The 15,450-nt window shown below is 30.0% G+C and overlaps 1 protein-coding gene across 1 annotated transcript in view; it reads right to left on the bottom strand.

The window, feature by feature from the left end:
- The window catches only part of LOC126780915 (protein windpipe), a 48,456-nt gene extending 34,019 nt beyond the window's left edge, over nucleotides 1–14,437 (bottom strand). Inside the window, exon 1 of the mRNA XM_050505612.1 lies at nucleotides 14,164–14,437. The gene's annotated coding sequence lies outside the window, so the exon portion shown is untranslated. The remainder of the gene's footprint in view (nucleotides 1–14,163) is intronic.
- Between the last annotated feature and the right edge of the window lie 1,013 nt (nucleotides 14,438–15,450).

The raw sequence follows: 15,450 nt of genomic DNA, 5'->3' as shown, positions 1-15,450 counted from the left end.
AAATGGTCTCTTCACTCTCCAAAAATCCCATACGACCAGCGGGATCAATCTCATTAAGGAAATATGTACTTCATCAACGGATATGAATTAATAACAACAACCATATGATAAAACGAAGGACTTGTGGTATGTATCTTTTAAAATAAAATAAATTATTGATAATATATATTTTATGAATTAAATAAATATATGATTATATATGTTATATATGTTATATATGTTATATATATTACTTTGTCATACAGTGGGTGTCATATGTTTATACGATTCAGATATATATGATGCCAATGGTTTTTAATAAACATCTATTGTTAGTCAACAGTATCTACTTGTTCCACGATACAAGACAATATAAATGCTCTGTAATGCACCAATCATATTTATACAAGTAATAAAAATTATGATAAAAAGATGCAAAAAAATTGCGTCTGAACTTAGAATAAATAAGAAGATACACACAGCTACCGATAGATGGCATTAATTAGAAAATTCATATTTTTGAATCGCTTTTGCTAGATGTTTGTTTGCGTAAACTAAAATATATTATTTAACTACCTTTGTAAAATTGTGATTAACGATAACATCATCGTCTTAATGTCAAAAATATATTAACGCTTTGATAAGTAAGACAGACTCGTGTGCCGTGACGGCTAACGGCATGCCGTCTCCGCAGCCACTCACTTAAGTGTGCGTGATTCGTAAATACATTAATTTGTTGGTTTTCTTAAAATATATACTCTAATAATCCTCAATTTCAGCGTTTCACATCTGCCAAACTTCCTATGACGGTCACAGTTTTTTTAATAGTCATAATGTGTATATGTTATACAATAAAGCCTGTACTATCAGATTAAATTCTAAATCACAGCAGTTGCACTAATCTATACTTACCTACAGAACTTGTTGTCATTACAACTGCCTACGTCGTAACGGCATTCCTTCGCCGTACATAAAACATCCTACCATTTGCGGAGACGAGTAATCTAGTCTACATTAATGGCTGTTTTATGGTCTTGGATGCGAAGAATCGCTGAGAAAACCGAGGTAATATGAACCGGTGGTGTGATGAAGCCAATACGTTTTCGCCGCGGCTCGTTTGACTGCCTAATTAGTTAAGGCAAACACTTTAAGTGAACTTTTTCTCGCATTTATCTTAATTGGGGGAAATCTGTTGCACGCGTTTGTTGAGAGTTTCTTTAAGCACCCTTAGTTTCTCTTTTTTTTTCATACTAATACTAATTAGTATGACAAAAAAAGTCACTTATATTTTTATGCACTGCATATGTTATTATTGCTTTATAATATAATAGTTAATAATTTTCAACATCATCAGCAGCAACATCACATGTATCTAGAACAGAGAAAACTCTAAAACTTCTCCTTCAAGAGGAGTCTTTGCCCAGCTGTGGGAAATTTACGCGCTTTTACTTTTCGTTCTTATCTCACCTATGTTGATCGACGCAGTATGTAAACTGTATAGACTTTATTAATGCTGTTACTATCGACACCACGTTTCAGTGATTCAGACGCTTAAAAAAATGCCCATAAAAATCCTTCAGTTAGCTCGTACCGACGCCCACGAGCTCAGATGGAGAAGTAATTCTACTACCAGCACCACACGGCAGCAAATAACGACTATGACAATAAAATAGGATAACATTATCTAGTAATATACGTTTAAAGTGCATTCGTACTATAAAAGGCGTTGAATTTTGCGTTATCGTTTTCTAATGCAAGGAAGTATCTATATAATATATAAGCTATAAATAAGGAAAGTAAATTTACGTGTAAAATATCAAAGTCGCAAAATCCATTACTGGTTGTTTTACTATCTGATCGATTTACTGTTGTTGAACTTCCTTGAGATGGAAAATCGAAACGCGTGGGCGGATGACTATTACTTAGAGGTGGTATAAACATTATTTTATTGAACTTGATTTATTTGTCATATTACAAATAACCATATTAGACCAATTCTACTAACAAATTGCCACTTTATCGTAATCGAATCGAAGCGTGATCGTTGCTGTATATCCGTTTTCCTATTATTTAATTTAATTATCGACTATTTGTATAAAAGTTAACAATTAAGTTTGGTTTTGACATGACAGTATAATGTTCACATAATATCTGTTCGGTCAAAAGTCAAAGTTGGATTGAAAATGAATCGGGAACGTATCGCAATAGTTATATATAATTGTTGTAGAATTAAGCCCCAGTATAGAAACTTATACCAGTACAAATACGGTACCTACTTGGTTGTATGATACATATATTTCAAATGTACAATTTTATCAATCTCTAAAGATTTCAAATATATTATTTGATAATAATTTTATGTAAACACGAAATTCTTTTTTTTGTTGAACTGATTTATTACAAAAATTAATTTACAATATAAAAGAAAATATAAATATAATATTGTTGTAAATGCCTTTAAAGGCGTATCACACTGAATTATCTTACTGTTATTATTTTATCGATTATTTTTAATATGACAATGTTATAATATCAACAACAACAAAAAATTTCAACACCACGTGATATATTTTCATCAATCATGTACAAATTGAACCGAGACCGCCTTTTTGAACTGTAATTGGTTTACATATTAATTAAAATGTTCCCGTCAAACTAATCCAAGCATTTCATTAGCAGGGCCGTCCATTTACATTCTATTAAATGAATAAATTTGAATAAAATGATATTTGAGATACTAAATGACTAATTAACGTGTTCGATTACATTTGATAATTATAATATTTGAATGAAAACAACGCTTTATATAACCCGCGTGATTTCATACGAATTAGAAAAATAACACATTTACATATAATAAACTACGAAACAACAGTGCGTAACTCATAAATAACGTCTGTTTCATCATCGTTTAATTTAAAAAAAAGTACGATGAGTATTTTTAAAATTGTATGGGTTTTAATATTGTTTTAAAACTTGCTAACACTTTACGAAGATATTACAAGAACTTATTTAAAAAGAAAATTAATTTTAATTTTGAATAATATAAAATTAGGTCAAGTTCTTTATCGTCATTATTTAACGTATTAACAATTTCGCAATTTAGGTATGCTTCATATATTTTTTCTCAGTATTCGTAACTGCATTTCGTATTATAAGCATTTTTACGTAACGGCTAATGTAAGACAAACAAAATGAACGCATTGCACTAACTTTTATAAATGAACGCTCCCATTTTAGCAACAGTTTATTTACATTTTTACCCACTACTATACACTTGTGCATTGTAGTTTGATACCAAAATATAGTTCTGTGTACCAATAGCGTTGGCTGGTGAGGATTTCATTCGTTCGACTAAAGTTTGTGCAAGAGTTCTATGTACCTATGCTGTTGGCCGTTGAGTTCATTCGCTTGGAGCCAATACACCAAACTGAACCAACATTTAAAATTTCAACTCTGCAAGATAAGAGTTCCTATATAACTTACAAGATTTGACATTGAAAAACTAACAAACAAACATTGCTAGATAAAAAAAGCTTGTAAAAATAAACTATTAATATACACTCTCAACAAGCTTACATTGACAATAATATATAACATACAATGTCCCACACGACCATAAAATAAAATATATGTGTAGCGGATAACCATAAATACTAAAACCTTTTTAAACATTGACAAGGGCGCAACCCTTCTAGACGTTACCATAAATAGAGATAAAATGAAATTGTTCCATTAAATACAGTCCCTTAAGTCATCTATTACCAATTTCCTTGTTAAAAATATCAGAATATTAATTGAATTTGCCCGCATTCCACATGGCATCCTGTTTTGCCAATTCAAGTTACAAATGAAACCAAATTGCTCATTCTATTTAAGGAAAAAGAAAATAACGGTAAAGACCTTGCTTAATGCCGATTAAAGGAATATCTATATACATTAAAAAATGCATAATAACTATTTCACATGTCATAATGTAACGCGGAAACTATTTAACTAAATAAATTATTACACTTTTATATGGTAATTTATATTTATATGAATTATTATCGTTATTGTTGCGTTCAATTTTTTTTTAAATATTATAATTGTTTTAATATTTCTAAATACACATCGCGTGTTTGACCGCAGAAAATTAAAAATATATATTATTCAGCTATTCGCACAATGTATCTGTCTACCAAGAAGCGTTAAACTGTAAAGCTATTCCGTAACAAACTCGAATCTCACCACAGGACAAAATCGAGAAATACCACAACACGCGACATTGATTATAATAATTTGATTGATTTCTCTCTTTCTCTCATTATTGATTTGATATTCTAAAGAAGAAATTATGCAGCACTGCAGGTCCATTGACTGAAGATTAAGGAAGAGTGAAAGGCATCGCAGCGCCCGCAAAAACCTGTGTAGCGTAATATTTAATCATTGCAGTTTACGATACCACGCGGTAAATTATTAATTTAAATAGTCCCTTATATCTTTGTCAATAACATATAATTATATTTTATTTATATAACTGACATGACTGAGACCGGTAAACCATATGTAGAAATGTTATCACATTTATAACTAGCTTGTATCAATTAAATATAATTATACTGGCAACACCGTGCACCAAACGCAGTGCTTTTTGGCAGTAATAATGAACGCTAAATATATATTATTAAAATATAATATTATTCCGAAATTTTTTTATCGATTAAAATTCAATAATGGATATTTAATTACATAAAATGTATATATTCTTAAAGGTTAAAAAACTAGTTGCAACGGAAATATTTAAATAGTTATAAGCGTTTTTGGCAATAAATGGCAAGTTAATGTAATACATTGAATCTAACTTTTTATTATTCTGAAATCATTTTTTAACATTTTACTTTAGATGAATTTCAATAAGAGCTAACATTGATAATCTAACATTTAGTTGATATTAATTTAACTGCGATATATAATTGTAGTCGAAAAGTCTAGTAGATAGAAGTCGAGGAAGATCATATAACTAGAGATAGGAAAATATCGTGTAAAACCCAGCACGTGATAAAATTCTGCTACATGTATATGTCTATCAATTCTTAGGAACGCAGTGCCATTCGATTAAAAAATTCTAATAAAGTGATACCTTTACTCAGCCGTTGAATAAAAAATATACGTAAAAATCTACTTAACAATTTAAAAAAAAATTATAAAAACTATCAGATAGTTTTCATTATTTATACTCTGTGGGAATTTTATTAATCTATATTGTAAACGCTATCGCAATCACTCAATCCCGATAAGTTATCTGTAAAGTATTACTGGCGCCGATATTTTTCTAATACATAACGTAACTAGAACTATAATAATTACCAATCGACCTAATTCAGTTAAATGAATTATACGCAAGTATCGACATAATGGAAGCAAAGCAGCAAGCAAGAGCTAATAATACGTTGATTATGATGTGCTTGTAACCCTTAATGTAACCCAACACGGCACTTTTTTTAATTTTAATACAGTATTTTATGTCCTCCGGAATTCATGGTGACGTCACATAGCCATATATGTCGCTAGTTACAGTGCACGATTAAGGCGCTTAAAACGTTACTTCATTAGTCAAATTTTGATACTTAATTTTGGAAATATGCGCGAACTGATGAACATACCCAGCCTTCATGTTCCATACAGTAACAGTCTGTTAATGTCCCACAGCTGGGCTAAGGCCTCCTCTCCCTTTTGAGGAGAAGGGTTGGAGCTTATTCCACGACGCTGCTCCAATGCGGGTTGGTAGAATACACATGTGGCAGAAATGAAATTAGACACATGCAGGTTGTTTGCTTTCTCCGTCAAGGTGAACATCGTGAGTACGAGATGAATTATAAACACAAATTAAACACATGAAAATTCAGTGGTGCTTGCCCAGGTTTGAACCCACGATCATCGGTTAAGATTCACGCGTTCTTACCACTAGGCAATCTCGGCTTTTACACAATCTATCATGATAGATTGTATAAATAAATATAAAAATAAATGATGACGAAGGTATCAGTAATAATAAGACATGTATTGTTCAACAATAGGTCGAAGAGTTAAGAGATGAATGCACAATAAATAAGGACTTTAGTTAGTTATTAAATAATCAATTATGTATATACCTATACCGCGTTATCTTCGTATACATAATTGTTGTAGTATTTAATTATTTAGAATTATTCAAAATTACAATCAAGTAAAAATATTATGTATAAATTAATTGTAAAAGATTATAAATGTACTCATTAACTTAGAATTTTTTAACAACGGCGTTACTAAATAATTTACTTGTAGTAAGTGGAGTTTTATTAAGTCGTCTAGGTATTACACACTCACCAAATATACCATAGCCAAACAACAATATTACGTATCGCTGTGTCGGGTTTTAATGTTGAGTGAGCCAGTATAAATACAGGAACAATTGACATAGCATCTTAGATCCTGTAATCTTTATTGAATGATTAATTAAATTATATATAATTAATTGAATGATTAATATATTTCTTACACTGTTCATATATATTATTTGCGCGTCACCCCTTTGTCCTAAATATATTTAAAAAAAACAATGAAATATTATTATATACATACACATATATTATATTTTCATTAACTCGAAACTAAAAAATATATATATTTATTGTAATATGTAAACAAGACTAAAACCACTTTAATAAAGCGCCATAAATTTGGCGATTACGATGATTTTTATAGCCGTTGACAAGCATACAATAAAAAAGAAACTATATAAAGAATAGTGTGTGGTCCGGAGCCGAAAAACCAAAGACAAAACCTGAATGCTTAAACACACCTCCTCTATCCATTACCAAACAATAGAATGTATTTGTTCTATGCTACAGGACACGCGGTGCATTTGGACTCATTTAGCATAGTCGTATGGTAATATTGTTTATTGTTACTGTGACACAATAGACAATTACAATAGCTTCTGGCGCAGCTCAATCAGCTCATAATGGCCTCTGACCTATTTGCTACACACCTATTCAAGTGACCTGATTATACACCTCAGTAATTGGATATGCATCTAAGTTTTTAGATCTATCGTTGTTTTAATAACTATCTTTCGAATTTCCTTACATAATTTATATCAATAAATCTTTTAACTTTTAAAAGATAAGAAAATTTAATTCGTAACAGTTGCTTTTGTTTTTAATAGGTAGGCGGACAAGCATATGGGCCACCTGATGGTAAGTGTTCACCAACGCCCATAGACATTGGCATTGTAAGAAATGTTAACCATCGTTTACATCGCCAATGCGCCGCCAACCTTGGGAAGTAAGATGTTATGTTCCTTGTACCTGTAACTACACTGGGTCACTCACCCTTCAAACCGGAACACAACAAATAAATTAATAATAAATTTAGTGATGAAAATCTATGATAAATAAATAACCTCAATCTAAGATGTACAATGCGATACCGGCAGATACGAAAGAGATCGAATTACAACAAAAGTAGAATTTTTAAACATTAAACAATTATGTTTTCATTAATGTCATTATACAAAGTTTAAGAATGTAATTAAGGAAATATAGTCATCAATTAGTATAATTGTATTTTAAAATACAATTCAATCGTGAGAACATTTACAGAACCCGTATAGACGTAAAAATTGACAACATCTGAGCTGTAGCGCTTTAGCTAATTAGCGTGGATGTTCGCATCAGATAAGAGAATATGTTAAGAGAAAGCAGCTGAAAGCTAGAACCGCAATGACCCGGGGTTGATATGATTGTAACCTAAAACTTCCTTGTTATAAGACAATATGTTGATTGCATTATTACATACATATGCATTAATTGTAACGTCGATATTACGTAAAGTGTGCAATAGATATTATGACTTTTAATGGAGAATCACAGTATAAGTAAAGACATATATCGTTTATAAATGTCTTTAAATTTACGTTACTTTTGTTGGACTATTTGAAATCACGGAACGTTTTTTTGCAGTCTACCTTTGAGGTATAACGATATATAAAAATTTTTTTACTACTGCTGTACTGTACAAATCATGTGCGTGGAATGGTAGAAACAACATTTCACCGTTGAATCAAATATTCTAATTAGGAGTGTAGATAGGTATTGAAATTAAATATTTAATATAATGATATGTGGACTTAATGCTAAGTGCATTGAGAAAAGAAATCAAACTAGTCGTTATATTTCTTCATGCATATTAAGATAAGATCTTTTAAGACGTCAGTATAAAATGCTTTTGTAAATTGCATATACGACGATATTCATCGGGAAAGACCTATTAGCACACTTTTTTTGCACGCGCAAAACTTGATACAGTTCAACGTGCTAATTATTTACGGACTTTCACTTTGAATGATCAAGAACATGTTCAGTGTCTCAGTATTTTTCAGCGCAATTTCATAGTCCTTTCAAATTTGAACTTATAGTTTTTTATTATACATTTAATTTCGTTTTGAAATACAAACTCTTAGTCATTCTGTAATATGTGTAACAGTTCACTTACATTACAGTGCAACTTAAATATAACGTACTTCAATATAACGACTTCCTCGATTTAAGAAATTCTTCGTAATCCCCTTGAATTGTCCATAAGAGTCAGTGTAAAATATCCCTTTACATTACAAACATTTTTTGCGAACAACCTATTTATAACGAATTTTCAACTATCAAGAAAAAGTATATATACATCTAATTAACGAATTTTGTCAACCCAAAACCTTTATATAAAGTTCCCACTAATGTATGACTCTTAATCTAATAATTACGTAACGTTGAGGTGAATAAAACTATTTTTTTTACCTCTTTATAACGAATTTTAGACCAACCTAACCTCAACATAACAAACCTCAGTTCAACGAATTACTTGATACAACGAATATTTAATTGTTCTCTTCGGAATTTGTTATATCGAGTTGCACTGTATAATATAATTTATGTAAATTTTAACAATATAATTATTACGTAATATTGTCGTTACTAACGGAAAAAAAACATCTGCTTTTTATATTATAAAATTTTATTTAATGCTACATATTATGCAATATTCTAATCCTTATTTGCATAGAATTATCGTTGACATTTTAAAGTATTTTACAATATATACAGGATGTACAAAAAACATACGATACTCATTAACTTGTTTTTGGATAAAAAATACTAATATATTACATTACTCTGAATTATATCCGTGTTTTTTCCTAGATTTATCATCCTGTTTTTAACGATCAATAATTATTACAGGACATTTATATTTTAAAAATCAATATTTAATAATATAATATAATAATATCCTGGTACATTATTTACACGCGGACATCTGATCCCAAACTACGCAAAGCTTGGACTATGGCGATCAGACAACTGATATACTACATATACTACTTTTTCTATTGTAAATACATACTTATATAGATAATTACACCTAGACTTAGGCCAAACAGACATGTTCATGCACACAAATGTCCGTCATGGGTGGGAATCGAACCCACAACCTTCGGCTTGAAAGTCAAGTATCTACCAACCACGCCAACCGGCCCGTCAATCACTATTATTAGTACTACATAGAAATTACTACGTATTAGATTACATAGATCTATTTTTATACATATAAACAATTAATTAATTTAACAAATATAATACATAACACTACCATAATATATATTAGACAAAAGTTTATTTTGGTATATATAGATATCATAGTTTTTTTTTATTTTTTTTATATTCTCCATAACAAATTATTACCGTCCCACCTGAATATGAGAATGCTATGTTCGAAAATTATCCCGCGCATTATTATGTCATTGAAATGAATCAATATAAGAAAGTACTTTATAATAAATAAAATAATAAATAGTAAAACATTTACTTCGGGAATGAAATGTTTTAGTTAAATCCTTGAAACGTCCGGATCCAATTATTACATAACGCTCGAAGTTTATATAATATAGTTATTGTTATTATCAAACGAATATAAGCAAATACATTGAATGTTTACTGAACGTAAATTTACTATTGTTAATGTTTTGTTTAAATAGCGCTAACTCTCACGCGCCAGTTTCTGTATATCTCCGTTATCAGCTCGTGTACAGTGTTGAACCACTTATGTTTAATAAATGCACATTCGTTGTTATTTGCATTTAATATTTAATATTATAAGGGTGTTTTGTTCTATCAACTATCTCTATATTTCAACAAAATCGGTTCAATAATAAGCACATGAGTCTAGGTTAATAATTTATTTTTTGCAAGTGTAATATATTTTTTTAATATTAAGTATACTTGTTAGTGAAAGTCGATCCGATATAAACGGTAGTTCTTCGTTTTTCTCTGAAAGTATTTCTGTCGTCTGTTACAACATATTCTCCGTATTAAATGTCCTTAAGATCACAATTTAGATAAAACAATCACTATGTTCTCGCAAGATGAAAATTATATGATATATACATGATATTTTTGCAACCTCAGAATAACTTGATAACATTTTTCGTCTCAACAATCTCATATATCTTTAACACCGTTAGACGATAACTGACTAATATTTTAATCATTTAAATACGTTCGTAATTATTTAAATTAAAAAAGAAATATTACTTCTGTTCTTATAAAATTCTAAGATACCTATAAAAGTTTCTACCTATTAGCAAATACATTATATGTATGTTGTCTAATTTGACATTTAGATTTCATTCGAATTATTTTTAGTTAATTTATATATTTCTCAATCGGTAAACGAGCCGCGTGGCGATGCTATGCAAAAAGCCAGTCTTAAGAATATTACTTACTAGTTTCCGCCAGCGTGTGAAGGGAGGGGAGGACGTGTTAGGTATACTATGTACTTTTCTATACATGTATACAACATGTATACAAAACTTCATGATGATCGGTTGAGTAGATAAGACGTGAAAGTGTAACAAACAAACAAATAAACTCTTAATTGCACTTATAATATTAGTAGTAGTTAATAATATAAGAATCTTATTGAATTTTCTCAGTTTACCAAAACGAAATGATACGAAATCCTCTCCACACGAGTCCGACTCGCGTTTAACGTGCTATTTTAATTTTAAGTAACTGGCTAATGCTAAGTAGAAATACTAGTCAACGAGAGTACAGGGTCAATGCCAATTGGATCGTGGTTTAATCTTACATCGACTCATTCATATTTAATATACATAATATATTTTTTTGTTAATTTTAAATAGGTATGCAGATTAACAAATGGGCCACCTGTATTAAGAAATATTAACCCTTACAACCTCAATGCGACACCAACCTTAATAACTAAGATGTTTTTTTTCGGAACGCTCGAACCGGAAAACAACAAGGCTTAAAGGTTATACATTTTTTTGGCACATGTACAATGGTTTCCGACTATGAAAGTGTTGAGTGGGAAATAGTAACAATTATCTTTTACATGGCAATACCCCTTTATCGGTTGTTTACGATTTTTATTTTGTTGTGAAACATAAAATTTATCAGAACGATGAACAGTTGCAATTAAAATGAATAATATTTCCATGTATGCGTGTATGTATGTTTTTATTAAGGCTTAAATAGCTTCTCTGCTATATTCTTTAATAAGCAAGTAATAAAGTAATTATAATGAGATGTATTTTATAGGGCATCGCCCATCAGTGTATATTTATGGATTATTATTCATATGCATCAAAATTAAAAAAAAAAAATAAATGCATTCAGCCTAAGATGTAAATAAGCTTGAACGGGTTGATTTAATTTAAACTTCACACTAATGTTGCCTTTTTAGAAAAATAAATGTGGTCAGCCTTTCTTTTGAAACCCATAGTTTCTTGACAATCATATAGATTAATATTAAGTGAGAATAAATTCATATTTCACTAAAATCACACGATAAATGTGTCAGTCACGACTGTGGCAAATTACACAAAACGAACTAACGAAGACTATGCATAGATCACATGTCGTCAAGTGTGGCGTGATCCAAGCTCACGACAACAAACCTAACATTATAGAAATTCACATTGTATTACAATATATTTTTACAAGAACTATATATAATTTTTAAACCCAAATCTTTACTAATATTATAAATGCGAAAGTAATTATAGAAACCGTTTTCAAGGTTAAAACACTGAACCGATTTTGATAACATTTGGTATGAAGCAAGCTTGAACCCCAAGGACGGACTTCGTCAACTTTTTTTTTACCCAATATCCACCTAGCCTACTAGTATAATATAAAGGCCATAAGTGTCAGCTGAGCTAAGGCATTTTCTGCCTCTGAGGTGGATTAGAGCTCCTAAGCAATACTCCAATGCGTGTAGGTGGAAACTCAATATACGTATAGCTGTTTCCTCACGATAACTCCTTCGCCGAGGACGAAATAAATTCAAATCATAAACGTGTTTTAACTCTCGGCTCAAATATAATATAAATAAAATGTATAGTATACATTGCAAAAGCTTAAAGTGTATAATTAGGTACATTATATAAATGTCATATATATAAAAAAAATTATAAAAAATGATGGAAGTTTTCTTATTAATCCTTTTTTTTAAAAACCTATTAAAAATACCGCTTGATAATTTATTAAAATAAATTTGCAAGAAGCAGCCCGGTATTTCTTTTTAAGCTTCCGTTAGAAATTAATTAATTAATAGCTTTATTAAGTTAAATAAATAAGTTCTTCATAATTTACATAAAGTATCCATAAATTAATCGTAATTAAAGACGATTTAATGTTTTTTCGCTTTTAAATTAGAAGCGAATCGATTTATTTTCAAAATAAATTAATTTTAAAGTTTTAAAATTAACTTACTTATGCAAAACGATTTATTTAGAAAAAATAAATACGTTTATTTTCGATTAATGCCATTGGAATAATAAAAAAAGTAACGATAAAAAAAAAAACGTCAGCTTAAACGGCAGCGCACCGGCGATCGACGCATTAATCGGAAACATTCACTAATCGCTCGACTATTACGGTAATAGCGTTGCAGCTTGCAGACTCCAAGCCGTCTCGGTAATACCGGCCAATGCCTTGCAAGTCTAGCCTTGAATCAAGAAAATAAGTAAAATAAGCGTTACAGAAGGGCGTAGACCTCATGGTAATATAGTTTTTGCAATATTCATTCTTGTGAATGTATGCAAAGCAATTATAGATAGATAATTCGTTTTTTATTACCTTCTTTAAGCGTCATTAGCCAAACAACTGAAGATTATTATTTAATTTTCTAATACGCAAAAATATTTTTATTATTAATAATTGTAACGTCAGCAAAATAATATTTCACAGCTCCTATTTTATTTAATAATTAATTTTCATATGAACCAGAAGTAACCAATTATAGCACGTATGTTTTTAACTTTTAATTAATTAATTTTATAGTTCGACGTATCCCAATATCCTTAACGATATTGTGATAATATAGTATATAACATAGTTCATAGTAAGTACCTAGATTTTGATCGACGTATGTTTAAATCCGGTCGTTTTATAGTAAATATTAAAACAAATGCATATTAATTTTTGACGTTTATGCATGTTTTCTTTAAATATCACGTATTCGGTCTGTAAAAAAAAATCTCTTGTACCTAATGTCTAAAAACGTATTTCAATGTCAAATGTGACTTGCGAGAATTGGTACTTTGACAAAAATAGTAAGAAATACGTATGAATATCTTACATTCATTCATTTAAATGTTATTTTTATTGTTAGTACAAAAATAAAAAAAATATTTTTTTAACAACTTTTTTTTTATTGGCAATGTTAAATTGTTCTATCAAAGCAAGCGTGTAAATTGATTGAATATGTGTAATACGAATTTTAAAAGAATTATTACTAAATATTCGTGTGGGTACTTTTTAATGCGTAATTAAATAAAGTGAAGATCACTTTATTTCAAATAATTCTCAATCACACAAATATTTACGTCACAAGTACGAAAACTATAGGTACATAAATATTAATTAACGAACGTTTAATAACTAATTTAAATTTATTACTAACTGAACATCATATTGTAAAACCTTGAAAACTCGTTTCGAAGTCGAATCCGTACTTAGCTTTTGACTGTTTTAATTTTTGTGGAAGTATTTAAAAATATTTAAATTAAGAACACAGGAAACAATTTTCACAATAACAATTAAAAATATTTATAATAAAAATAATTAACGATTAAGTATAACTTACCGAAATAATGTTGTGCAAACTGAAAAAATAATTGTATACGTCGATTTCGTTTTCGTGATAGCGGAAAAAAGTTACGAAGTCCTATTTAAAAATCCCGTCACAAAATCTTCTCACTGACGCACTGTCACTTTTCAATAGGTGCACGGCCGGCTTTTTTTATTCTGTGGACATCACGCCACGTCGGTGCGACTCATGCACGTGGTGGCGTGTTAGCTTGTCGGTAGTTCGGTGCGGACTGGCTGCTAAAGTCTAACTAAACGCATGTTACCCGCTTCGGGTCGTTTGACTGCACTGCTCGATTGCGTCCCTACTAGATACGATTCTGAATACTTATTGTGCATTCACATCTATGCTGGCCCCTATCGTCAAAAAGACCCTAAATGTATGGCATTCTTTTCGACATACGAAATGTGCAAAATATAACAAAGAGACATGACATTATCGCATTTTTTGTCAATTTTAACTAAACAGATAAAAATCCTTTTAATCGTGAATAGAATGTTAAGCATTTCCTTTTTGCTTAGGATATCTCTATAGTTTAATTAATTTTAAAATTTCAACGTTGAACCTTCAAAAACTTATTTTACCCACATGATACAATTACATAAATTAACAAATCGCGCCATGAGAAATATGAAAGTAACTCGGTCTGGTTTTAAGTAGGATATCTACGAAAACCAGTTACCGCCCCTGAACACTGTGGTCTGTTGTGACCCCAAAAGGTGTACAGATATACAACTAACTGAGAACACTGTGTCTCTAACTGAAATACCGGTCCAGACACGGCGGATCAGAATCGTATGACAATCGCACCACCTGAGCTATTCGTATTATTATCTGTCTTTTTTTTTTCACAATAATTAAATTCTCAGCAGTTACGGCTTGCGTGACTTGAACATATTTTCAATAAATATTGTTATTCTCGTATTGCCGCTATCATTGTATAATAATATGTTTTGTGTATTTAAGTATAAGATAAAGAATTAATTATTTAATATTTATCTTTTGTCATACGTGAGCTTGACAACAGTGATTTTTTCAGTGACTGTGTAGTTTTTATTTTTATTACGCAATGTTAATACGCTTTAAATTATAAAATCTACTTATTAACAGTTAAAAAAAATAAATATTAAGTTAAATAACCTCAAATTATTTTATAATTTGACTTATTAACATTAAAATTGCGAAACGTAATAAATTATCATATTTCGTATTTTTACTTATAATTTGAATTAATAAGAGTATCAGTTACACGACCAACTCCATTTATGTATAACTAAAAACACA

This window comes from Nymphalis io, chromosome 1, assembly GCF_905147045.1.
Source record: "Nymphalis io chromosome 1, ilAglIoxx1.1, whole genome shotgun sequence".
Taxonomy (NCBI): domain Eukaryota; kingdom Metazoa; phylum Arthropoda; class Insecta; order Lepidoptera; family Nymphalidae; genus Nymphalis; species Nymphalis io.
Note: the sequence above shows the minus strand (reverse complement) of the source record. Positions and strands in the feature narration are given on the sequence as shown.